Genomic DNA, 27,615 nt, shown 5'->3' on the forward strand with positions numbered 1-27,615 from the left:
AATTTTATGAGATATATACTATATATACCACCGATCTCTATGATTTTTTCAGACAACAATATATGCTACACACGTAAGCATTTCTTGAAATTTGAAGCTTCTCGCTGTTAAAATGGGGCTGAAATTGAAAAAAAAAAAAATATATAGTATATATATATAATATATATACCACCAATCTCTATGATTTTTTCACACAACAATATATATTATATACGTTAGCAATTGTTGAAATTTGAAGCTTATAGCTGTTAAAATGGGGCAGAAATTGCGCAAAGTTTCTTATCTGAACAATCGGTTGTATGAAATATATACTCTGTATACCACTGAACTCAATGATTTTTTCAGACAACAATATATGCTATACACGTAAGCACTTGGTGAAATTTGAAGCTTCTAGCTGTAAAAATGGGGCTGAAGTTGCAAAAAAAATAATATATCTTAATATATAAAAAATACTTGTCACTATGTTTGAGGCCAACGGACTCCTAAACTACCGAACCGATTTTGAATTTGTTTTGCATCCCGTGTGTAGATTGATCTAAGTTGAAACACAGGATAGGCTTTATCTCAGTTTATAGTCGCAATATTATTATATTGTAATTTTTTTTATTAGTTTATACGTAATAATAAAATGTTACGTATACGCACCGGCACTCGCATTTTCAGGTGGTGCGGATATACTTCCGTGTAATTGGTTGGTGTTTAATTAAACAACATGCTTATCAATAAAAAACAATATAGCGAATGATACCAAGTATAGCACAATACCAGAGCCGGCGAGAGGGGGCCCGGGGTTTCTGAGGGGGTCCGCGATTTGAGGTAATAGAACAATTTTTTTAATTCAGGAGAGTCTTTAGTTGTTCCATGTGCAATGTTTAAGCCAAATTTCAAAAGCAACGAAAATCTGCATTTCGTTTTAATATTATAGTGAAGTGTGAGAAATAAAAATCTATATATGTTTATAAAAAGAAAGGCTAAAATATGTGTCAGTTGGTCGCCGGTGTTTTAAGAGATGCGTCGGTCGATTTTGTTCAAACTTTCACACAAGTTGCGTAAACCTCACGCGATGGTTACTACAAAGGTTTGGTTGCGATCGACGTACAGGGTCTCGAGATATAGGCCGAAACGTGGACCCGAGTACCCCTAGAATGTGCTTATAGAATATGGATAACAAATGAAAGCTGTTGATGAGTGCTTTAGTAGAGGGTAATTTTCATACCCTTGGGTGACTAGGGTTCCGAGATATAGGCCAAAGCGTGGGCCAGTGAATGCCTAGACAGTGTTTATACAATATGGATATCAAATGAAAGCTGTTGATGAGTGCTTTAGTACAGAGTAATATATTATCCAGAGACGGACTGGGACTGGGATTGGGACTAGGAATGGGACTGGAATAAAATACATACCACCCTCTGGGAAAGGCAATAAGGGATGCAGAAGAATGAGATGGAGTTGAGAGAAGAGAAAAGAGAGAATGAGAAGTAAATTGAGAAAGAGGTAGAATGAGACGAAGATGGAGATATATGAAGCGAAAAAGACGGAGGGAGGAGTGAATAAAAGGATTAGGAAAACGTGAAGAAGGGGGGAGGGCAGAGTCAGACGGAAAAAGCTTATTAAAACATATGCAGATAGGCAAAATTTAGGGCAGGACAACGTCTGCCAGATCTTCTAGTACTATATATATATATTATATATACCATCATATATATATTATAAATATCACCGATCTCTATGATTTTTTCACACAACAATATATACTATAAACGTAATCAATTGGTGAAATTTGAGGTTTATAGCTGTTAAAATGGGGAAGAAATTGCGAAAAGTTTCTTATCTGAACAATCGGTTTTATGAGATATATACTATATATACCACCGAACTCTAAGATTTTTTCAGACAACAATATATGCTATATACGTAAGCATTTGGTGAAATTTGAAGCTTCTAGCTGTTAAAATGGGGCCGAAATCGCAAAAAAATATATATAAATATTCTGTATATATATACTATATATAACACCATATATATACTATATATACCACCGATCTTTATGGTTTTTTCAGACAACAATATATGCTAGATATGTAAGCATTCGCTGAAATTTGAAGCCTCTAGCTCTTAAAATGGGGCAGTAATTACGAAGAAACTTTCTTATCTGAAAAATCGGTTGTGGGGATATATACTATATATACGGCTGATATCATCCATTTTTTCAGACAACAATATGAGCAATATACGAAATTATATGGTGAAGTTTGAAGCTTCAATCTGATAAATTTAGGAAGATATGACAAAAATCCTCTTTTTCTGAAAAATCGGTTGTATGGAGGATATATGCTATAGTGGTCCGATCCGGCAGGTACCGATAAATGTCTAATCGGACACCCAAATACACCCGCTCACCAAATTTTATCAAGATATCTCAAAACTTTAGGGACTAGTTTGCATACAAACAGACAGACGGACAGACGGACAGACGGACTTGGCAAAATCAACTCAGCTCTTCATCCTGATTATTGCGGTATACATTATGGTGGGTCTATCTATTTTCGTTTGATAACTTACAATTTTGAGATTCGTGCCAAAATTAATATACCATTTCATTTTCATGAAACGTATAAAAATAAGTAGTTAGTGTCTTACTAAAAAACAACACTTCCACTAATCTAGTTAACAAAAATTTCTTTATTCGAAAATTTAAAATGAAAATGGAGAATTTAAAATGGAAAGGATTTAATGAATCAAACTTTAGCTTAATTTTATGGAATATACACTTAAAAAAAGGAATGCTTACCTTCGGTTTGGTTGCGGGAGCTCACTTAGGGACGTTCAAAAAAGAAGTGACAGTGAAAAGAAAGGAAAAAGTCCATGGTACCCGCCGATTGCTAACTTCCGTCGAGTTTTCCCCTACTCAATTAGTTCTCGGCGGTGCATGGTCAGTTACCGGTAATAGTGAAATGTAGGGGCCGCATTAGGGTGACCCGAAAGTTATTTTAAAAATATTCAGGCTGGTGGCCTAAACACATATATTGTAATTTTAATATCTATTATTTAATATCCATTACTTTTATATTTTTTTATTGGGTTTTGGGTGAAGTTATTTTGGCTCACATGTATTTTTTTCTTTTGCTTGATTTTTACTTTCTTATTTATATTTTGTTTGCTTCCAAAGATATACAAAACTTTTAGTGAACTCCTCCTTTTTTATTTTCACTTTCTTCGCTTTTTTAGATTCGCTTCTTTCACCCCTTGGGATGGGTGTGAGTTAAGAAATCTCGGGTTGGATATCGTATCTCTGTGTACATTAGGGTGTCTGGGTTTTACAGCCTTCATTGCCTTCTCCACGTTTTAATACCGGTCCGGTTGTTTTTGCTCATACAGTGAATGTCTGAGAAAGAGAGAAGTTGTTGGGGGATTGGGATACTCAACACCAATATGCCTCAAACTAGAAGCTATACTAAGGCCGCGCTAGAAAACCAGATCGCTGGGTCGGTTTTCAATGAAATTGATGCAGGTATACCGAGGCCCTTTGTCCCTGCTGATTGTTTTAATAGGTGCGCATCGCGGATCTTCGGATCTTTTGGCCATGAACGCCCGCTGAGGGTCTCTGTCGTAAATTGCCCGTCATTTATCGAGTGAGACGAGAGTTTAAACTTCTCGAAAAAGATGGATTTTGTGCCCCAAATGTCCGATAGGGAAAACGTGGTTGCGAAAGGGGGTGATGTTCCGGCGCAGAACGCGACAATAGCTGCCGGTACCGGTCCTAATGCTCGTCCTAGCCACACTGCCCACGATGATGACAATGTCGAGCCGCTGAGCCGAATGATGGCGATGATGGCGCAACAAAGCGATTTGGTGGCGCAAATGGCAAAGGAGGTGATAAACATCAAGACCAGTGTCGCTAACCCTGGTGGCCGCGTAGCAGACATTTAGACGGCTGCGCAAGCGCCTGGACGTTGATCCGCTTTGGCATCCACGCCCGAGCTTCAAAGCCGGAGTGGGGAAATGCTGACCGCATCCATGAGCCAACGGCCAGTTACAGTGCCGGCCGAGATGCCAGCGACCCTCCCAGATGGAAGAAGCTCGACCTTGAAAAGTGGCACCTCAAGTTCGATGGGACCGGTAAAGGTATGAGCGTCGAAAGCTTCATCCTTCGAGTGGAAAGGATGCGCGAGCAGCATAATATTTCGTACTACCAGCTTTTCACGGACTTTCATAATCTGGTTTCCTGTGTCTTGAAGTGGTATTGGCAGGTCCTCGAGGGCCACGATGATGAGCCCGATTTCGGCTACCACGAGCTGAAGGCCGAGCTGCTGAGTCACTTCAAGTTCGCTGAGTCCGACTATAAAAAAATCCGTGAAAAAATGTAGAGGAAACAACTGCCCGTGGAAGCTTTCGACGACTTTTATGCCGCAGTCCACAACATGACATTCCGTTTGCGGAAGAGGATCCCTAACAGGCCAACCTAATAAAACCGCACTGCGTTTTTTTAGCGCACGCAAACAACCGGCGTTTTTTGCCTTAACCCAAATAAGCATGCGTGCGTGCGTAACTGAGCTGTCATATCTGTCAAATTTGTTTGTAAAAATATTGACAAGTTCAAATTTAATATGTTTGATTAACAATTTAACAAAGAAAATAAAAGGAGATAATGGAAATTTTAAGTGACACGGAAGACCTTATTTTATTACGGGAAATGTATCAAAGGCAGCATGGACGCAGATGTAGACGCCAATTATTTAAAACTCGGGATGAATTTGGATTCCAAGCGACTGGCTATGATATTCTGAAGCGCAAAGATCCAGACCTCTTTTATAAGTCCGTGAGGATGTCTTGCGACCTATTCTAAACATTTTTAAGACTGTTGGAACCATATTTACTAATGGAATCTCGTAGGCCTGCAATAGATCCAGAGCAGCGTCTTTTTGCTACGCTTTTGTAAGCATATACAAAAATATATTTGCGAATTCGGTAACGTTTTACAAGACTGTGCACCACCTAATTTTTATCGAAAATTATCAAAGGTGGTATCAAAAGGTGCGTCTCGACCTCCGTTTTCAGAATCCGGAAGCGGAAATTAAAATTTTTATTTCTGTCAAAAGATATAAGCAAAAAATCGGTTCTAATTTTCATGTGGTTGTTGTTTTTTCGTCAGATTTGTTGTACACACTTACACACTAATGCAGAAAGGTGTTCTGCGTGCATTTAGTTTTGAAGGCCGCCAACGCAGAAAGGTGTTCTATGCAAAAAAAACTATGGATCAGGTCCCATATTTCGGACCCGCTCTGGGTAATTTTACGGTTTTTTGTGAATAACTTTCGATAGAAAGATTTCCGTTTTCGGATTCTTAAAACGAAGGTCGAGACGTGTCTTTTGATACCACCTTTAGTAACTAACAACCGTTATTTTAAATATTAATGAAATAAAAATTTGAGAATAAATAAATAATATTTTTATTTACTAAAATTCAAAATTTGTACTTATTGTATCTATGTTTATATTTTTTAAGGTTTTACAAACAAATGGCACATCTTTGTTATGTATTTTGTACTTTACGGATATACAGACCCGGTAAAATAATAGCAGTGGTACTTTTTATCATATTTCGTCAATTTATTTCTCTTTTTTATTTTTGATAATTTATGAAAAAACTTTTGTAAATTTTGTCGCAGAAACTATGCAAACCAATCTCAAAAACAGTTCCAAAAAAATTCTAAAGCTCGAGAAAATTCTACGAATATTTCGAAGTTTTCGATTTAGAGCTTTCAGATGTTTGTTGAGTATGCAGCTCTTTAGCCAATTCAATTTTATTTTAATGAAAATTAGGTTTTAAGACGATCGTTTTCTTTCATATAATGAATGATGATATAGAAGAAAATGAGCAACACCATCGACAACAAAATTCTCAAAACTAAACGTTGGCCAATATCGTTTTGAAACTTGCACTTCTTTAAAGTAAAATTGAATTGGCTAAAGAGCTGCATACTCAACAAACATCTGGAAGCTCTAAATCGAAAACTTCGAAATATTCGTAAAATTTTCTCGAGCTTTAGAATTTTTTTGGAACTGTTTTTGAGATTGGCTTGCATATTTTCAGCGACAAAATTAAGAAAAGTTTTTTCATAAATTATCAAAAATAAAATAGAGAAATAAATTGACGAAATATGATAAAAAGTACCACTGCTATTATTTTACCGGCTCTGTACACATGGGAACAGAAAAATATCAGTCGCAATTTTTATCACTGAATTGTTTTGAGTATGTGAATTTGTAGCCCAATAAATTTTAGGACAACCAACAAAAAATTGTTCATATTTTATGGGCGAATTCTGAAATAACCTCGAAAAAATTGTCAAAAATCAAGGCGAATTATGAGAGATCTATAATTTGTACTTTGTTGTACTAAAATTTATTGGGCTACAAAACCACATACTCAAATCAATTCAGTGATAAAAATTGCCACTGCTATTTTTCTTTTCTCAGGTGTATGAATCAGTCGAGAATGATAACTTTTATATTAATTTATAAATTATGTTTCAATTTGTTTGAAACAAGTGCTATGATGTCTGCTTGCAACTCGTCCTTTTGCGATAGAGACAGTCTTGCAAGTTTAGATTTAAGCAAGGCGAAAAATATTTCGTCTTCTTGCGTATTAGCCGCAGAGTACTTTTCTCGCATCTTTATCAAAACGTCGTCAAAAAGGTCATCCACCTTTTTCTTCTTCGGTGGCTCACGAGGTGAAGGGCGTTTGTCTGGTGGCTTAGGAGAATCTACATTGGTAACTGGACTGGAAGTAGGAAAAAAGATTTAATCAAAGTTTATTATAGGCGTTCAAAGTATATATCAATTTAAATTTTTGTAAATGATCCCAAATAAGCCTCAAAATTGGAAATTTTTTTTTTAATGAAAGATTTTCGTGCTTGTTACGATATCCGACGGATGCTTTGCGGAGGAATTACGGATCGATCCGCGACAAAACAAAAAACTCAATGATATTTAAAACTGCCCTGGGTTTCGTTATGAAATATTTGATTGAATCACGAAGACAAACGTCTGGACATCGAAACTTTCACTTAAATGCTAGAGTACTTTACGACCGCGATAGACAGCTAAAATACATCCACAAATGTCGGTATCAACAATTCAAAAACGGTAATAAACATTTCACAGGCACAATTATTGCTTTTGATTTTACGCTACCGACATTTTCGAAGGTGTTTTAGCAGTCGATATACTAGTGGAAACATTAGCGACACTCAGGCACAAATATTTACTTAAAAATTTTGGTAATTTCTTACAAAAGCATGACACTGCTAATACGCGTCCAAAAATATCGGGAGTGATGTCAAACGACGCGTCTTGACATCAGTATTAATAATCCGAAGGAAAATAAAAATTTTAACTCGTTCAAAAGATATTAACGAAAAACCGAAAAAATACCCGTGGGTACCTCCGAAAACGGGGGTGGGATCCATAGTATTTTTGCGCAGAACACCTTTCTGCATTGGCGGCCTTCGGTCGGGCTTATAAAAAATTACCCTGGGTGGGTCCAACACCGGTTTGGAGACCAAAACTATAACCGCGCAAAACACTTATGTTCACAATTTTTTTTGTGGGTACGAAATTACAACAATCACATGAAAATCTCTAACTTCAACTGCAAATATCTCCGGACACAGATACAATTTTTATTTTCCGCATTCGGATTATTGTTGTCGAGGTCAATATGTGCCTTTTGACACATCTTTCGATATTTTTGGACGCGTATTAACAGTGTCATGCTGTGGTAAAGAATTACCAAAATTTCCTTACCTTCCCTCCTCTGCAGATTCTTCAATAAACTGCATCGTGCTGAACAGCTTCCACTGCTTTCTAAAGCTGGTGCCAGCACCCGACCGCCCTGCATCCTCGGATTTCTCCTTCCTATATCGATCGCACAAAGAACGCCAGCGTGTTTTGCAGTTATAGGCTGAAAAACAATAAAATAATTATTAAAATACAAAAATAAACCACCGCCAGCATTTACTTACCATTGCTGTTGATTGCTTCTGCAACTGCTTCCCATGCTGCATCCTTTGCAGCTTTATTTTTATAAAGCGCCGAGGATTTGTTGTACAAACAAACGTGCGCTTGCACGGCAGTAATAAGCTGCTCATTACAAATCTGAAATAAATCCAAAAAGGTTATAATTTAATAAAAATATATAATTTTTTACGAAAATGAATTCTTACCTCCATTTTAGCACGAAACAAACTTACAATTTGTAAATAAAAACTAAACGTCAGCTGGCAGTAAACGTCAAATCTAAATGTCACGCAAAACAAAAATTGGAAATCGAGTTAGGTTTTCACGCAGAAAATTCAATTTGGGTTGCTCTCATACAAGTTGTATGTGCATGAGACATTTTTGACAGAAAATGACTTGCGTGCGTTTATATTAGGTTAGCCTGTAAGCGGGAGCTGGTTGGCATCATCAGGGGAAATCTTTTTTTTTTCAATGGACGTTGTGGCGCTGCCCTCAAGTGGCCCAATGAAATCAGGCTAATCCTGTTCACGCGATTGATTTGATGGGCAGCGGTTTGTCAAGTGTCGAGATCTGAGACTGCGCAGCTACAGAAAAGATAACATCAGCCAAGCGTAATGCTTAAAGAGAACAGAAGCAATCGTTTTATACACTAACTATTTAGAGTGGTGAGAACAGTCTTTTTTATAGAAAAAAGGGAGTCCGAGCTATCAAATGTGTTAGAGTGAGAGTTATGATCTTGGCATAAACACCGAAAAGGTTCATTTAGTTCGATATTCGTTCTACATTGTTTCAGCAGGAGAGGTTTTAAGTGTCTCGAAGTCCGAGGGGAACACAAAAGCTCACTTAATTCAGAAGGAATGGGCTTGAAATTGATCCATGTAAAATTTTGGTCATAAATATTACACCAAGCATTTCCCTTCGACTAGCAACTGTGAGGTTCCATTTTGGAACCTCCGAAAAGATTGTCCTTGTGCGCACACCCTAGTCGCACACACACTCCACTCAAATAACAAACACGTATTTTGATTTTTTTAAATTTTCGTTTCTTTATTTAATATGTAGGTTTTAAGTTTTCGTTGTGTAATAAATGTTTTTAGTATTTCCGCTAGATTTAGTTATCTTTACTTTAGATTTAGTTATCTTTACTTTAGTTTGTACGATTGCACAGTGTTTCGTGTAGAACAAGCTAGCTGGACAAAAACAAAGTTCTTATTCCAAGAAAAGTGTAATGAGAAATGAAAGAAAACAAACAAACTAACGGGACTTTTGCTTTTGTTTGATATTTTTGCTCATATATATTGAGCAATTGAAGTAAGAAGGCAGGAGTGGCCGTAAAATGCTTTGATGAATTTTCAAAATTCTTGTTGAATATTAAGATTCATATTTCTTTTAAGTGAACACTTTTACATAATTTTTTTGATGGATTCTAAGCTAGAGGGTAAGTAAAATTTTTTAGTAATAATTCTTTCACAATTAGAGTATTTTCAATATATTTAACATTCCGTTATTAAGAAGAAAAGGTATTTTTTCCCTATATTTTTAAATTTAGGGACAAAAAAGTTACATACATCCGCCGACATCCGGGCTAAATTTTACATATGTTATAGTCGCAAGTATTCTCTAATGGTCCAAAGAAAAAACCATTGCGAATTCTTTGCACATCCATTTTTAATTTTTTTTTTGTAGATTTAGTTATCTCTACATATCAAATAGGATGTATGTACCTACCAGCTCCGACAAGATATTTGAACCTTTAAAGCTGATCTACAAACGGCAAAACCAATTCCCTGGTACAGGGAACAAACACGTAGCCATAAAACATACAAAAATAAACGCGCAAGGTCAACAAGATCACACCAAAAGCAAAAAGGCGAAGATCATTGACTTCAACCTGCCACAACCTACCGCACCAGCCACCAAGGCATAAAAACAGGTACATACAATGGATTGATAAAGATAAACCAAAACCAGGTTTCGGCAATACCAATGACGGCAACACTGCTCGTAGGTTTTTCGAAAATTCTGAGGCTAGTGCTGAGATTACGGGATTGGATGTAACGCTCATCAAAAGATTCGACACTCTCCTTCGCGCATTAGCATCTGGGTACAATATAAATATCCAAAAATTTGAAAAATTTGCCGTAGAGGCTAAAAAACTATACATAGATCTCTATCCATGGTTTAATATGCCTGTTACAGTTCATAAATTCTTAGTGCATAGTACTGATATTATAAAATCAGCAATTTTACCTATTGGTCAACTTTCCGAGGAAGCACAGGAAGCCCGTAACATTACGTAAGATTTAAGACGATTCAGGGCTGATAACACACAAAAGCAGTCGCGTGAAGCCACGAATAGAGATCTTATGAATATGTTGCTTATAACATCGGATCCTTTAGTTAACAGTTTTAGGGAGATACCTAAGAAAAAATTTAAAAGTCTGACTTCAGAAGTCTTAAATTTACTGTCCCCCATAATGTTGAGGAGTCAATAAATACCCCAGTTGTTTCAAGCTTTCACAGTAGTGTTGCTGATGTTCATGACTATTCCACAAGTGACTCATCCAATGCAAGTGATGATAGCGAATAATAACATAATTATAAAAGATAACCTACCCTATAACTTTTTGTTAGATCAGGTTTTATTCAATTTAAATCTATTGTCTTTTCTACTTTGTATGATACTTTACTTTTAAGATTTTGTAATAAGTAATTTTCACATAATTAATTTAATTATTTACATTGTTATTATTATTATTGTAATTCACTTTTACATTCCTGACTGGTACAATAAAATAATTCTGTAAAAATTGTAGTGCCAGGATAAATACTCAAGTAAATACAAAATATGTATGTACCTATGTACAGTCACTCACATAAATAAGTAGACACCCCTTTATGGATAATTCTTACAATTTTCGCTTTCGCAAATTTATTTTAACTAATTTCCCATAAGAAAATTTGTCACGATCTATAACAAAAACTAAATTATATTTAAAAAATTCGACGAATTTTCATAAAAAATTTTAATTTTTTTCCGAATTTTTAGAATTTTTTAGAGTATTGAGACTTGTATTCCATTCAATTTAATTACAATAAAGTAATATTCTTAAGTCCTTTAAATTTTTTTGGATCTATGTCACTTATTCACATGAGTTACTGTATATGAAATAAGCAAATGTATGCATATGAAGTAAAATTTTGGAAAAAAATAAAAAAAAGAACATATGGCTGAAAAAAATGACGTAGTTGTAATAAATGACTGCATATGAAACGGAAAATCTCATAAAATAATTTTGTCCAGCTAGCTTGTTCTACACGAAACACTGTGGATTGGGTTAATTATTTTTGTTCTGCACACGCACTTGCTTCATTTAATCCAAAATTTATAATGATGGCGGTGCAATATCAAAATGTCGAGGACACTTTTTCCAATCGTCATTTTCATATTGCACCACACATATGTATCTTATTCTTTCTACCCAACAGCCTTACAATGGCTGAATTCTTATGTATATATAATTCCTATTCCTCATAGTATTCACAATGACATGTTAGTAATGAAAGTTATAGTGGTGCCATATGTGTCAGTGAAAAGATGACTTGGTCATTTTACCATTACATCTTCCTTTTTGGGGAAAAGAAGAATTGACAAAGTGATCAGTTTTTTCACATCCTTCTTGCCCATAAACTTTTAAAAATTGTTGCGAACAAACGAATATATTTACATTGGGGTGTTCCTCCCCTTTTGAATTCGTTGGTTCGGAACCATTTTTGCTACTGATTGAAAAAAGAACTTAGAACTAAAATACTTGAATTTTAGTTACATTTTTGTTTAAAATATTCCGTTTGTTGTTTGTTTTTTTTTTTTTTTGTTGGAATTTTTCTTTGTACAATATTTACATTTTAATATCAATATATTTACATGTTATATATATAGTTAACTTAGATTTTTTTTGTTTTACAGGTTGTCTTGTACTTTTGATAGCTTACACATGTATGAATAAGTTTGATGATTTACATTTTCTTATTTGGGTGTACAAAATTGTGTGTTATTTTTGTTTTTTTTTTTTGTTTTTATATACATTTGTGTGCCTTCGTGGCTATTGAAAAATGGAGAAAATTAAACTATTGCTAAAAAAATTTTGGATTTTTCTTTCAACCCAATTTAAGGTTTATTCAGGGTATTAAAGTAATGTTAATTTACTTTACTTAGGCGATTTTTATGTACTACTTTTACTTTGTTTTTAACTTCATCGAACATAGTTACATTAGGTTCATTAATTTTAGTTATAATAAGCGGACCTTGATAAATATTTTCATGCTTATGATGTGGTTCTTTCCGTAAAAGTACTTCATCTCCGATTTTGACAACTAAAGGACGAGCCGTTTTATCATATAAATTTTTACTTTGTAACTTATTTTTACTTATTAGGTTTTGTGCCATTTTGTGTGCTCTCTGCATCCTAAACTTAACTTCATTGGCACAGTTTTCGGCATAATTTTTTCTTTACTTAATTCATTCGGCAAAGTTGCAGTTTTTCCAAAAACTAACTCGAAAGGAGAAAACTGCTTGTCGAAAACTGTGCTACTCGTAGTATTGTGTAAGAAAGTAAAGTATTTTAAATAAACATCCCAATTAGAAAAAGTATCTTTCAAATATGCACGTAAGTATTCATTAAAAACTCTATGATTACGTTCAATTGTACCAACAGTTTCGTGCTGGTATGCAGTTGAAAAATTATGTTGAATATTTAAAGGTTTTCTTTAATCTTCGAACAATTCATTTTTAAATTCTGTACCTAAATCTGATTTAATGGCATTCCTTGTACCGTATGTCAAAATGAATCCTTCAAAAATTGCTGAAGCAATTGTTTTTGCTGATTTGTCTGTCACAGCGCCTGTTACCAGGTATTTAGTCATGTCGCAAATCATGGTAAATGCGAACTTGTTACCATATTTGGACACAGGTAGGGGTCCTATTGTGTCAGTTACTAGTATATCGAATGGTTTGCAAGGAGTTGGTGTTAAAACAAGTTTTTCTTTTGTTTTAGGTTTAACCTTATTTAAAAGACAATCATTACAACTTTTGATTTATTTCGATATATCACGAGTCATATCTTTCCAAAAAGATTTTGTTCGTAGTTTTGCGTATAATTTTTTCATTCCGCAATGTCCACCAGAAATGGAATCATTATGGTAAATTTTCATTAGCTTTAATTTTGTATCCTCATCTGTTACTGTCTCCACTGGATCTGTTAAGATAATTTCTAATGATTTTAAAATTTTATTTCCAATATTTTTGAAATTTGTAACAGTGTAATGTTCGAACAAAATATCGCTTTTAGGCCATTCAATCTGCTTAATTTTGAGTTTGCCGGCTTCTGATTCAAGCCTCGAAAGTAGTTTCTCTAAAGTCATTATTTCGTTAACAAGCTCAAAACTAAGTAACTCGAGTTGCTTATGTTTAATATGCGCAAAAATTCTTCAACTTGTTGTTTTATTATTTTTATCGTAAGTAATTTCAGATCTTATTCGTGGAATCTTTCTGAAAAATTAAATAGAAATTTGTCGTAGACATGTAAAGTAAGTTGTTTTTCGTCGTCTTTGTCTGTTTTCCTAGGAAGGTTACTGTCGTTTTGCCGTTTTGTCATTGATCTTGTCTGTACTGCTAAAATTTGTTTGTTCGATTCCTTAATCTCATCGATTGTAATACGAGATAGTGCATCAGCACCAACGTTTGATTTATCCTTTATATAAACTATAGTAAAGTTGTATTCTGCTAATTCTAGCCTTATTCTTGAATGTTTTGAAGAGGGGTCTTTCATGTTGAATTGGTATACTAGAGGTCTATGGTCTGACTTTACGATGAAATGTTTGCCATAAACGTATGGTCGAAACTGCTTTATTGCGAAATAGATAGCTAAGAGTTCCAATTCTATAATTGGTTTTTTCTGCTCTGCTTTATTAAATACTTCAGAAGCGAAACAAATTGGTAAATCACTACCTTTCTGTTCTTGACTTAAGCGCCACATCTAGTTGTGGAAGCATCAACGGTAATAATGAATTGTTTAGTAAAATCCGGATATTGAAGTAATTTTGGTGAAAGTAAGGCTGCTTTCAAAGATAAAAATGCTCTTTCGCACTCAACATCCGAAACGAATTCAACTCTTTTTCTGCTTAATCGGTTTAGAGGCGCCGCCAGAGACGCAAAATTAGGTATAAGCCGTCTGTAATAGATTGCAAACGCGACGAGTCGTCGTACCGCGTCTTTATCAGTTGGTTTTGTATACTTTTTAATTGCGTTTATTTTGGAGTCGTCCGGCAACAAACCTTTGGCTGAACATTTGTGACCTAAAAATGTAACTTCTGGTCATAAAGAGTTGCATTTATTTGGGTTAAGCTTGAGATTGAAAGACGTACAAGTATTGAAAACTTTTGAAAGATTTTTAATATGGTGTGCTTCACTACAACCAATCACGATAATATCGTCGACGTATAAAAATGCGACATAGGTGATATACCCGAAAAAGCTATTGTTATCATTCGTGAGAATGAATTTGGTGTTATATTTAAACCGAATGGAAGCACTTTCCGTCTAAATGCACCTCGGTCAGTGCTGAAAGACGTATTTTCACGTGAGTCAGGATGCAAAGGGATTTGATGAAATCCTGAAAAAAGATCTAATGTTGAAAAATACTTTGCTCTACCGAGATTATCTAAAATATCGTCAACTCTAGCTAGTGGAAATTTATCAGCAATGAGTTTTTTGTTTACTGAGCGAAAATCCACGCACATACGATAAGCATTTTGACCATTAGTATCCTTCTTTGGGACTACAATCAAAGGACTATTGTAATTGGAATAACTGGGTTCAATCAAATCGTTGTCTAACAATTTATTTACTTGGCGATTTATTTCTTCGCGTTGAGAGTATGGCAATCGACAATTTTTAATATATACAGGCTCGTTGTCTGTCAATCTTAATTTTTGCTTAAGAATTCATGAGCTTAACACCGGCTTATAATAATTGAATTTCAATTATTATGTTTTCTAAGAGAAACTGAAAAGAAAGAAACATTTACTGGCATATTGCGATGGAACCATTTCGAAAACCGCCAACGTAATCTTCATCGGGAAATTTTGTAATGTTATCAAAGGTTTCACGGGGATTCGAACCGTGAATCACATGGTGAAAGTGCAGTTGCCCTTAACCACTAGGCTATCCTGCTGATATTTGTTTTCATGCTTAATTCAGTTTTTCTCATTTCTACACTAACAACACAATTGAGATATTTTGTCTCTATATTAATGTGTGTGCCATGTAGATTTGTTTTTTTTAATGTTCTTCTTCGTTGCGAATGAGAAGCTTTGTAAACTCGAGCTCAGTTTTACATATTTATGTATGTTTGTTTAATGGTGTGTTCAGTTAATACTTATATTTAAGAATTCATGAGCTAAACACCGGCTTATAATAATTGAATTTCAATTATTATGTTTTCTAAGAGAAACTTAAAAGAAAGAAACATTTACTGGCATATTGCGATGGAACCATTTCGAAAACCGCCAACGTAATCATCATCAGGCAATTTTGTAATGTTATCAAAGGTTTCACCGGGATCCGAACCGTGAATCACATGGTGAAACTGCAGTTGCCTCTAACCACTAGGCTATCCTGCTGGTATTTGTTTTCATGCTTAATTCAGTTTTTCTCATTTCTACACTAACAACACAATTGAGGCATTTTGTCTCTATATTAATTTGTGTGCCATGTAGATTTGTTTTTGTAAAGTTCTTCTTCGTTGCGAAAGAGAAGCTTTGTAAACTCGGGCTCAGTTTTAAATATTTATGTATGTTTGTTTAATGGTGTGTTCAGTTTATACTTATATTTAAGAATTCATGAGTTTATCACCGGCTCGGAGAAGTTGTTTAAAGTTATTTTGTCCGTGTCAAGAGCGAAAATGTCGGCATAATCTATGCAAAGGTCAATTAGTTTACTATGAGCATGTTGAGGTATCTGATTTGTTTAAATTGAAATAAGGTTTTTCGTACTTCGTATTTCGTCTTCTATTTCTGTCTTGTTAATTGTATAAACATTATAATTTGAAAGCTTTTCTGTCCGAATACTTTTTCTTTTCACATACTTTACATCATCCGTGGTGTTTATGACTTTAATTATTGGGTTACTGGAATTAACAATGCACCTAGCTGTGAAAACGCCTTTTTCAATTGCCTGCGAGTCCACGGAAAGTGGCTAGGGTGAATCTCCTAAATCAAAAAGTCTGAAGATTTCACATCTGGGAGGAATGATACACGTGTCGCTTTCTGTTCCGTGCAGGATTGGTATCGCGACTTTTTCACTACCTACCCAAAAGGAAATACTATTTCTTTCATAATTAATAATGCATTTGTTAATTTTTAGAAAATCTTTACCCAGTATGCCATCGGATGGAATATTAAAGTCTTCATTTACTACATGTAAAGTATGTTTAATAGAAAAGTTTGAAAAATTTAAATTTACGGTAATTTTACCTAAAGTGGAGACTGATTTGGAAGTAACACCGGTAATGTTGATAATGTCACTTGTATTTAAGGAAATATTACTCTCTAAGTATATCTTTATTAAAGAAATATCTGCTTGAGTGTCTACTAGGAAAGAACAAAATTTTTGTGACTAGTTAAGTTGTAATTCTATGAAATCTGAATAAATTAAGTTTAAACAATAGATGCCTATTGGTGAGGGAAATTCGTCTACGCGGTTAGTTCTTCCTCCCCCAGTGTTCACTCCTGAGGGCCACTCGCGTTTAAAGCGCGAACGTTTGCGTTTCTACCTCTACCGCTTCACGATCTAGAATTGTTACCTCTATTGTTACTATTATTTGACTTAGAATTTGTACGTGTATTACTATTGTTGCTAGTTTGGTATCTATTTCTGTTATAATTCCTATATCTTTGATTATTGTTGCCGTTACAGTAGCCGTTGTATGAAAATGAGCTATTATTTCTATAACCAGTATAGCTGCGATTTGGGTAAAAACCTCGATAACTACCACGTGAATTTCTGAATGTGTTGTTATCACGCGATCGAAAAGCTAAAACCTGACGCTTTGTTACTTCGTTATTTTGTTCTACAATTAATTCCACTACTACGTCTTTCGGATCAGTAAATGCCGTTGAGGCTAAAATGGTTTTGACTAAATTTGATTTTGCGTTTAAACGACACACGTTAACAGTTTGTGCGACTGCTCTTTCATGAGCTTTCGCTTGAGTGATCCCTTCAATAATAAGAGACCGAGCAAATGAGTCAGCTAAATCTTCAACTTTTTTGGCAAAATCTGTATAATTGTTGTTATTAACGTGCAACGCTGCGATTTTCCCTGCTACAACTTTCGAGTTGTCTGGTTTGATCCTACTACGTAGAGCTACTTTGATTTCATTAACTGAAGTTACTTGCCTTGGTATTGCGTCACGGGCTTTACCCTCCAGTTTTGATTTTAAAAAAGCTATAAAAGTACCAGTTAAATTTACATCAGCGAACTCTTCAAGTAATTCGATTTTGTCTATAAAGGTTTCAAGTGCTAAATGATCACCGCTGTAGTTTCCTCTAATAGAATTTGCACGCATGTTAATGAAAATCTTCTTTTCCTCAGGTGTTGCCATGATTTGATCGTTAAGATCTGAAGCTGAATTAGAAGAAGGCGAGGCAACGTTTGTACTAATTGGATCGTTAAGATCTGGGTTAACGTTTGAAGAAGGGGTAACTAAGTTTGTACTATTTGAGTCGATACGCTCTGATTTTAAAGTAGAAGAAGTTGAAGTTAATTTTGCACTATTTGAATCATTAAGATTCGAAGCTAAGTTAGAAGTTAACTTTTTACTGAAAGAATCTTCGAAGCCTGGAAAATCTGTTGACATAGATAATCTATTTTCCCGGATTGTGACTTCTTCGGTCGAAGGTGAAGTTAAACTTTCGTAGCTTGAGGCTGAATTATCGGAATTGGATCCTGAGTCTGAATTTTTTTCCACTTGCTTACCACTTCTAAGGTACATATGTAGTTATCAGAATAGCAAAAATAATTCAGTTCAAACTATGAAATTAATGAAGTACTTATTTGAATGACTGAATTTATATTTGAAGCTGAATGTTTGAGGAAAAAGGGAGAAAAAAAATTGTATAAAAGGGAACTGATTTACAGGTGAATAGTCGCTAAAGAAATATTTAACAATTTATTGGAAGAATTAATTAAAACTGCAGTATACTTGTATGAAAAATCTGTAAAAAGTAATTGAATTTAAAATGGCTCAAAAGTATTTAAGAATGAATTGGTAAAAATCTCAACATGTGGTAATCACGGACGCACCGCTTTATTCAAAAAAATCTAATTTGGTTTTTCACGGAACCACCGCATATATCAAAAAAATCTTAGTTGGTTTTTCACGGAACCACCGCGTGTATTAAAAAAAATCTTAATTGGTTTTTAACGGAACCACCGCATATACCAAAAATCCAGAGTTTACACGTTACAAACTGCTTATCTAGTTCAACAGTCTTATATGGTGAAAATTAATATTATGTTGGAAAATGGGCGTTATATACATTTTTTTTTTCTTTTACATGAAGTAAATAAAAATCTGAAAAATGCAAAATCCGAAATTTGAAATTTTAAATAGAAGGTTTGTGAAATGAATTGCAAATTTGAAGAATGGAAGCTTGAAAATATGTGAATTTGTTAAATAAATTGATGAATTTTTAATTTAGAATTTTGAAAACATGAAAAATTTTAAGAAATTGGTGAAAATGTTGGACTTTATAAAATGCTTCGAAAATTTAAAAATTGTTGGAAACTGAAGTAGTTAAATTTAGAACGCACCACTTTACCGTTTTAGTAAAAAATCCAAAATGTATATGAAATGCGAAGGCACCGAATTTAATAACATTTTATTAGTTTAATTAAAACATTTTAATATTTTAGTTATTTTAATAACATTTTAATATTTTAATTAAAGAAAAAAACCCGTAGGCAAAAAATGTTAAATACATATATATATACTTATTGTACTGCTTCACTGCTGCTATGATGATGGCTGCCGCTGAAGTCGCCAATGCTACTGCTGCCGGAGTTTTTTTTGCTGCCGAAGTCGCTTCGGATGTTTGCTGCTGGCGGTGGTACAGTTGCTGATCCCGTAGTCTGAGTGGCGTGGGTTTTTGGATGCCGTTATAGAAGAATTTATTATCTCCAATTTTGTGAGAAAAGTTTATTTGTAAATTTATGTTATCTCCGTCTTTTATTATAATTTGAATTGTATGTTGTAAATTTGTATTTTAGAATAATATTTATTATCTCTGTATTTTATTTAAATTTGTAGAAAATTGTGTTTATTAAACTCCGCAGTTTATTATAAATCAAATTTGTAGGGTTTTGTATTTTTAAAAAATATTTTATCATTTCCGCAAATTATTAGCTTTTTTTTTTTTTTTTGTAAAAAGAAATCACTTTTTATTTAGTTCAGCTCTGAGTTATTTGAAAATTGACAGTTGTTTCACCCACACGCACTCACAGCCGTTATATCACTTCTACATGCCGCTACCATACCGCCGTCCAAAAAGCGGTTGTCTGACGAGGTTCCAGCCTCACGGTCGCCATGTGAGGTTCCATTTTGGAACCTCCGAAAAGATTGTCCTTGTGCGCACACCCTAGTCGCACACACACTCCACTCAAATAACAAACACGTATTTTGATTTTTTTTAATTTTCGTTTTTTTATTTAATATGTAGGCTTTAAGTTTTCGTTGTGTAAGAAATGTTTTTAGTATTTCCGCTACATTTAGTTATCTTTACTTTAGATTTAGTTATCTTTACTTTAGTTTGTACGATAAGGTTAATTATTTTTGTTCTGAACACGCACTTCCTTCGTTTAATCCAAAATTTGTAATGATGGCGGTGCAATATGAAAATGTCGAGGACACTTTTGCCAATCGTCATTTTCATATTGCACCAACATATGTATCTTATTGTTTCTACCTAACAGCCTTACAATGGCTGAATACTTATGTATATATATATTTCCTACTCCTCTTAGTATTCACAATGACATGTTAGTAATTAAAGTTATAGTGTTGCCATATGTGACAGTGAAAAGATGACTTGGCTCATTTTACCATTACACAAGATTTGGAAGATTGATAAGCCTTAATCAATTAGTATAAGGTGGAAGATTATATAAAGAGTCCCATTGAAAATTTCTTAAGGCAAATAGTAAAAATTGTTTTTGTATTGATTCGAGATACTCATTTGGATGCTATCTTAAACAAGGCAACAAGAGCTTTCTTCGCCTGTACTCGTCCCTACGGCAAAATATGTGGGATTTGTCCAAAAATGGTATATTGGACATTTAATACTGTTGTAAGGCCAATAGTCATCTACGCTTCCCTAGTTTGGTGTCAGAAGGCCACGCAAAGAAAGGAAACGGCTAAACTAAGCAAACTGCGTCGATTAGTTTGCGCTGGCATAACAGGTGCGAAGAGAACCGCCCCTGCTGACGCACTTAGTGCTTTAGTGGGAATACCTCCCTTCCCTATTCTGACAGAGAAAGAGGCAACACTAGGTGCACTAAGACTTCTAAGTATTTCTGAGTTGAAGGAAGGAAATATGATAGGGCATATGAAAGTAATAAGAAAATTCATAGGAAATCCCTCATTACAACTGCATGACGTAATGTCCCCTAAACTCAGAATCTTACGGAACTTTGAAGTATCCATTGTGGACAGGACCCACTGGGAAATAAGGAATCCTTATAACGACCCTGACTCAGAGGTCTGGTACACGGATGGATCGAAATTCGATGACGGAAGAACGGGATCTGGCATCTATGGGCCAAACTTCAAAAAATCGATACCAATGGGATGCTACCCCACCATATTTCAGGCAGAAATTCATGCAAAAGAGGTCTGTGGTAGGTAATGTCTGCGGAGAGGCTCAATATCGAAGAGCATCTACATTATGTCGGACAGCCAGGCGCCACTTCGTGCCTTGCAATCGTACACACTGAAATCCTTAATGCCCTGGGAGCCAAAAACAGGGTTTTGTTGGGATGGGTTCCCGGACATCAGGGACATGAAGGTAATGAAACCTAGCAAAACACAGTGCTACATCAGCATTCTATGGTCCAGAGCCCTTTTTTGGACTAACAAAAGCACACACCAGGGAAACTATAAGTAACTGGGAAACTAAACCATTCAGACGTCACTGGATTGATTGCCCAGGGCAACTGTTTGTACTTCCGGCAACGAAAGTATCAGCCAAACTCACTAACCTAAGCAGGGAGGACCTAACAACTCTTACTGGGAGCTACACGGGACACTGCGGTCTACGATATCAGCTAAGTAAATTAAATCTATCTGATACCCAAATTTGTCGTTTCTGTGAGCTGGATGATGGAACGCCAGTTCCCATTGTCTGCAAATTCGTCGCTCTAGCTAGGCACAGACTATCCCATCTAGGTGGTGTGGCTCTTACTCCCTATGTGATAATGGAGTAAAAAGCCTGAAGAGGTACTTAGATACATCAAGAGCCTCCAGATACAAAATTAGGCTAAAATGCCTTGCACAATAGGTATGCACAAAGGTCGCAGTGCTTCCAAACCTATCAATAATAATAATAATAATTGATTTGAAGCTTCTAGCTGTTAAAATGGGGCTGAAATTGCGAAGATATATATATATATATACTATATATATATACTACATATACCACCATATATATACTATATATACCACCGATCTTTATGATTTTTTCAGACAACAAAGCATTCGTTGAAAGTTGAAGCCTCTAGCTCTTAAAATAGGGCTGTAATTACGAAAAGTTTCTTATCTGAACAATCGGTTGTGGGGATATATACTATATATACGACCGATCTCATCCATTTTTTCAGACAACGATATGTGCAATATACGAAAGTATATGATGAAGTTTGAAGCTTCAATCTGATAAAATGAGGAAGATATGACAAAAATCCTCTTTTTCTGAAAAATCGGTTGTATGGAGGATATATGCTATAGTGGTCCGATCCGGCCGGTTCCAACAAATGTCTAATCGGACACCCAAATACACCTGCTCACCAAATTTTATCAAGATATCTCACAAATTGAGGGACTAGTTTGCATACAAACAGACAGACGCACAGACGGACATGGCGAAATTAACTCAGCTCTTCATTCTGATTATTTCGGTATACTTAATGGTGGGTCTATCTATTTTCGTTTAAGGACTTACAATTTTGAGATTCGTGGAGAGGGTGGGCGAGCAGCATAATATTTCGTACTACCAGCTTTTCACGGACTTTCATAATCTAGTTTCCGGTGCCTTGAATTGGTATTGGCAGGTCATCGAGGGCCATGCGGATGAGCCCGATTTCGGCTACCACGAGCTGAAGGCCGAGCTGCTGAGCCATTTCAAGTCCGCTGAGTCCGACTATGAAATAATCCGTGAAAACATGAAGAGGAAACAACTGCCCGCGGAAGCTTTCGACGACTTTTATGCCGCAGTCCACAACATGACATCTCGTTTGCGGAAGAGGATCCCTGAGCGGGAGCTGGTTGGCATCATCAGGGGAAATCTTTTTTTTTTTTTTTTTTCAATGGACGTTGTGGCAGCGGGCTGTCCTCAAGTGGCCCAATGAAATCAGGCTAATCCTGTTCACGCGATCGATTTGATGTGCAGCGGTTTGTCAAGTGTCGAGATCTGAGACTGCTCAGCTACAGAAGAGATATCATCAGCCAAGCATAATGCTTAAAGAGAACAGAGGCAATCGTTTTATACATTAATTATTAAGAGTGGTGAGAACAGTCTTTTTTATAGAAAAAAGGGAGTCCGAGCTATCAAATGTGTTTGAGTGATAGTTATAATCTTGGCATAAACACCGAAAAGGTTCATTTAGTTCGATATTCGTTCTACATTGTTTCAGCAGGAGAGGTTTGAAGTGTCTCGAAGTCCGAGAGGGAACACAAAAGCTCACTTCATTCAGAAGGAATGGGCTTGAAATTGATCCATGTAAAAGTTTTGTCATAAATATTACACCACGCTTTTCCCTTCGACTAGCAAGAGTTGGAAGATTGATAAGCCTTAATCGATTAGTATAAGGTGGAAGATTATATAAAGAGTCCCATTGAAAATTTCTTAAGGCAGATAGTAAAAATTGTTTTCGTATTGATTCGAGGTACTCATTTTAAACAAGGCAACAAGAGCTGTCTTCGCCTGTACTCGTCTCTACGGCAAAATATGGGGGATTTGTCCAAAAATGATATAATGGAAATTTAATACTGTTGTAAGGCCAATAGTCACCTACGCTTACCTGGTCTGGTGGCAGAAGGCCACGCAAAGAACGGCAACGGCTAAACTAAGCAAACTGCATCTATTAGTTTGCGTTGGCATAACGGGTGCGATGAGAACGGCCCCTGCTGACGCACTTAGTGCTTTAGTGGGAATACCTCCCTTCCCAATTCTGATAGAGAAAGAGGCAGCACTAGGTGCACTAAGACTTCTAAATATTTCTGAGTTGAAGGAAGGAAATATGATAGGGCATATGAAAGTAATAAGACAATTCATGGGGCATCCCTCATTACAACTGCGTGACGTAATGTCCCCTAAACTCAGAATCTCACGGAACTTTAAAGTATCCATTGTGGACAGGACCCACTGGGAAATAAGGAATCCTTATAACGACCCTGACTCAGATGTCTGGTACAAGGATGGATCGAAATTCGATGACGGAAAACGGGAGCTGGCATCTATGGGAGACTTCAAAAAATCTATACCAATGTGATGCTATCCCACCATATTTCAGAAATTCATGCAATAGAGGTCTGTGGTAGAGAATGTCTGCGGAGAGGCTCAACATCGAAGAGCATCTACATTATGTCGGACAGCCAGGCGCCACTTCGTGCCTTGCAATCCTACACAGTTACATCTAAGCTAGTTAACCTAAACTAACCTAACCTAACATCTAAACTAGTAAATCTAAACTCATTAACCTAAGCAGGGAGGACCTAAGAACTCTACTGGGAACTACACGGGACACTGCGGTCTACGATATCAGCTAAGTAAATTAAATCTATCTGATACCCAAATTTGTAGTTTCTGTGAGCTGGATGATGGAACGCCGGTTCACATTCTCTGCGAATGCGTCGCTCTAGCTAGGCAGAGGCTATCCCATCTAGGTGGTGGGACTCTTGGCCCTATGTGATATGGAGTAAAAAGCCTGAAGAGGTATTTAGAAACATCAAGAGCCTCCAGATACAAAATTAGGCTTACAGGTCTTGCACAATAGATATGCACAAAGATCGCAGTGCTTCCATACCAATCAATAATAATAATAATAATTGATTTGAATCTTCTAGCTGTTAAAATGGGGCTGAAATTGCGAAAATATATAAATATATATACTATATATACCACCATATATATACTATATATACCTCAGATATTTATGATTTTTTCAGACAACAATATATGCTATATACGTAAGCATATAAAATTTGAAACCTCTACCTCTTAAAATAGGGCAGTAATTACGAAAAGTTTCTTATCTTAACAATCGGTTGTGGGGATATGGGGGGTATGGGGATATATATATACGACCGATCTCATCCCTTTTTCCGACAACAATATATGCCATATACGAAAGTATATGGTGAAGTTTGAAGCTTCAATCTGATAAATTGAGGAAGATATGACAAAAATCCTCTTTTTCTGAAAAATCGGTTGTATGGAGTATATATGCTATAGTGGTCCGATACGGCCGGTTCCAACAAACGTCTAATCGGACACCCAAATACACCCACTCACCAAATTTTATCAAGATATCTCACAAATTGAGGGAGTAGTTTGCATACAAACAGACAGAGGGACAGACAGACGTGGCAAAAACAACTCAGCTCTTCATCCTGTTTTTTGGGTATACTTAATGGTGGGTCTATATATTTTCGTTTAAGGACTTACAATTTTGAGATTCATGCCAAAGTTAATTTACCATTTCATTTTCATGAAAGGTATAAAAAGAAGTAGTTTGTGTCTTACTAAAAAACAACACTTCCACTAATCTAGTTAACAAAAATTTCTTTATTCGAGAATTTAAAATGAAAATGGAGAATTTAAAATGAAAAGGGTTTAATGAATCAAACTTTAGCTTAATTTTATGGAATATACACTTGAAAAAAGGGAATAATTACCTTCGGTTTGGTTGCTGGAGCTCACTTACGGACGTTCAAAAAAGAAGTGACAGTGACAGGAAAAAGTCCATGGCACCCGCCGATTACTAACTTTAGTCGAGTTTTCCCCTACTCAATTAGTTCTCGGCGGTGCATGGACAGTTACCGGTAATAGTTAAATGTACGGGCCGCATTAGGGCGACCCGAAAGTTATTTTAAAAATATTTAGGCTGGTAGCCTAAACACATATATTTAATTTTAATATCTATTATTTAATATCCATTACTTTTATATTTTTTTATTGGATTTTGGGTGAAATTATTTTAGCTCACATTCATTTTTATACCTTTCATGAACAAGAAATGGTATATTAACTTTGGTCCGATGTTTGTAACGTTGAGAAATATAAGAGATAGACTCACCATTAAGTATACCGAATTGATCAGGGCGACGAACTGAGTTGATATAGCCATATCCGTCTGTCCGTCCGTCTGTCCGTCCGTATGTCTGCTTGAACGCAAATTAGTCTCTCAAATTTTGAGATATCTCAATGAAATTTGGCACAAGGATGTAGTTTTGTATTATATTAGACATTTGACGGATCCGGTAGGATGATCGGACCACTATAAAATATATCTCCCATACAACCGATCGTTCAGATAGGACGATTTTGGTCATTCCTGCCGCAATTTAGAAAGTATATACGTCAAACTCGGTGATATATATTCTAATATATCTTAGAAGATATCCTGAAAAAATCACTTTGATGGGAGCTATATATAGTATATATCCCATACAACCGATCTTTCAGATAAAAAGATTTTTAGTAATTTCTCCCTTAATTTCCAATATAAAAACGTTAAACTTGGTGATATTTATTCTAATATATCATAGAAGATTTCATGAAAAAATCATTTCGATCGGAGCTATATATAATATATATCCCATACAACCGATCGTTCAGATAGAAAGATTTTTGGCACTTTCTCCCTTAATTTGGAAAGTAGGTATAAACGTGAAACTTGGTGATATATATTTCAATATATCATAGAACATTTTCTGAAAAACTAACTTTGATCGGAGCTATATATAGTATATATCCCATACAACCGATCGTTCAGATAGAAAGATTTTTGGCAATTTCTCCCTTAGTTTCGAATATAAAGATGTGAAACTTGGTGATATATTCTAATATATCATAGCAGATTTCCTGTAAAAATCATTTTGATCGGAGCTATATATAATATATATCCCATACCGATCGTTCAAATAAGGGGTTTTTTGCCATTTTTTATTTTATATTTATCTTAAAAATCGTTTAGGTATGTAGATCTTTTCACTATATATTTCTTATCTTATACATCCGATTATTTGGAGACTACGAACGGGATAAGATTATTGTTCAGCCCCATTCATGAAAGGTATGAAGTCTTCAGGACAGCCGACTTTAAACTTGGTCATATTTATTCTAATATATCATAGATTTCCTGAAAAAATCACTTTGTTCGGAGCTATGTGTATATAGCATATACCTATTCCATATAACCGATCGTTCAGATAGAAAGATTTGTGGCCATTTCTCCCTTAGTTTCGAATATAAAAACGTGAAACTTGGTGATATATTCTAATATATCATAGAAGATTTCCTGTAAAAATCATTTTGATCGGAGCTATATATAATATATATCCCATACCGATCGTTCAAATAAGGGGGTTTTTTGCCATTTTTTATTTTTTATTTATCTTAAAAATCGTTTAGGTATGTACATCTTTTCACTATATATTTCTTGTCTTATACATTCGATTATTCGGATATTACGAACGGGATAAGATTATTGTTGTTATTTCCATTCATGAAAGGTATGAAGTCTTCGGCACAGCCGAAGACAGTCCCGTCTTTACTTGTTTGCGCAAGGGGGCTACGTTCCGGCGCAGAACGCGCCACCAGTAGCTGCCGGTACCGGTCGTAATGCTCGTCCTAGCCACACTGCCCACGATGATGACAATGTCGAGCCTCTGAGCCGAATTATGGCGATGATGGCGCAACAAAGCGATTTGGTGGCGCAAATGGCAAAGGAGGTGATAAACATCAAGACCAGTGTCGCTAACCCTGGTGGCCGCGTAGCAGACATTGAGACGTCTGCGCAAGCGCCTGGACATCGGTCCGCTTTGGCATCCACGCCCGAGCTTCAAAGCCGGAGTGGGGAAACGCTGACCGCATCCATGAGCCAACGGCCAGTTACAGTGCCGGGCGAGATGCCAGCGGTCCTCCCAGGTGGAAGAAGCTCGACCTTGAAAAGTGGCACATAAAACTCCATGGGACCGGTAAAGGTATAAGCGTCGAAAGCTTCGTCTTTCGAGTGGAGAGGATGCGCGAGCAGCATA

Source organism: Eurosta solidaginis, chromosome X, assembly GCF_040869045.1.
Source record: "Eurosta solidaginis isolate ZX-2024a chromosome X, ASM4086904v1, whole genome shotgun sequence".
Lineage (NCBI taxonomy): Eukaryota > Metazoa > Arthropoda > Insecta > Diptera > Tephritidae > Eurosta > Eurosta solidaginis.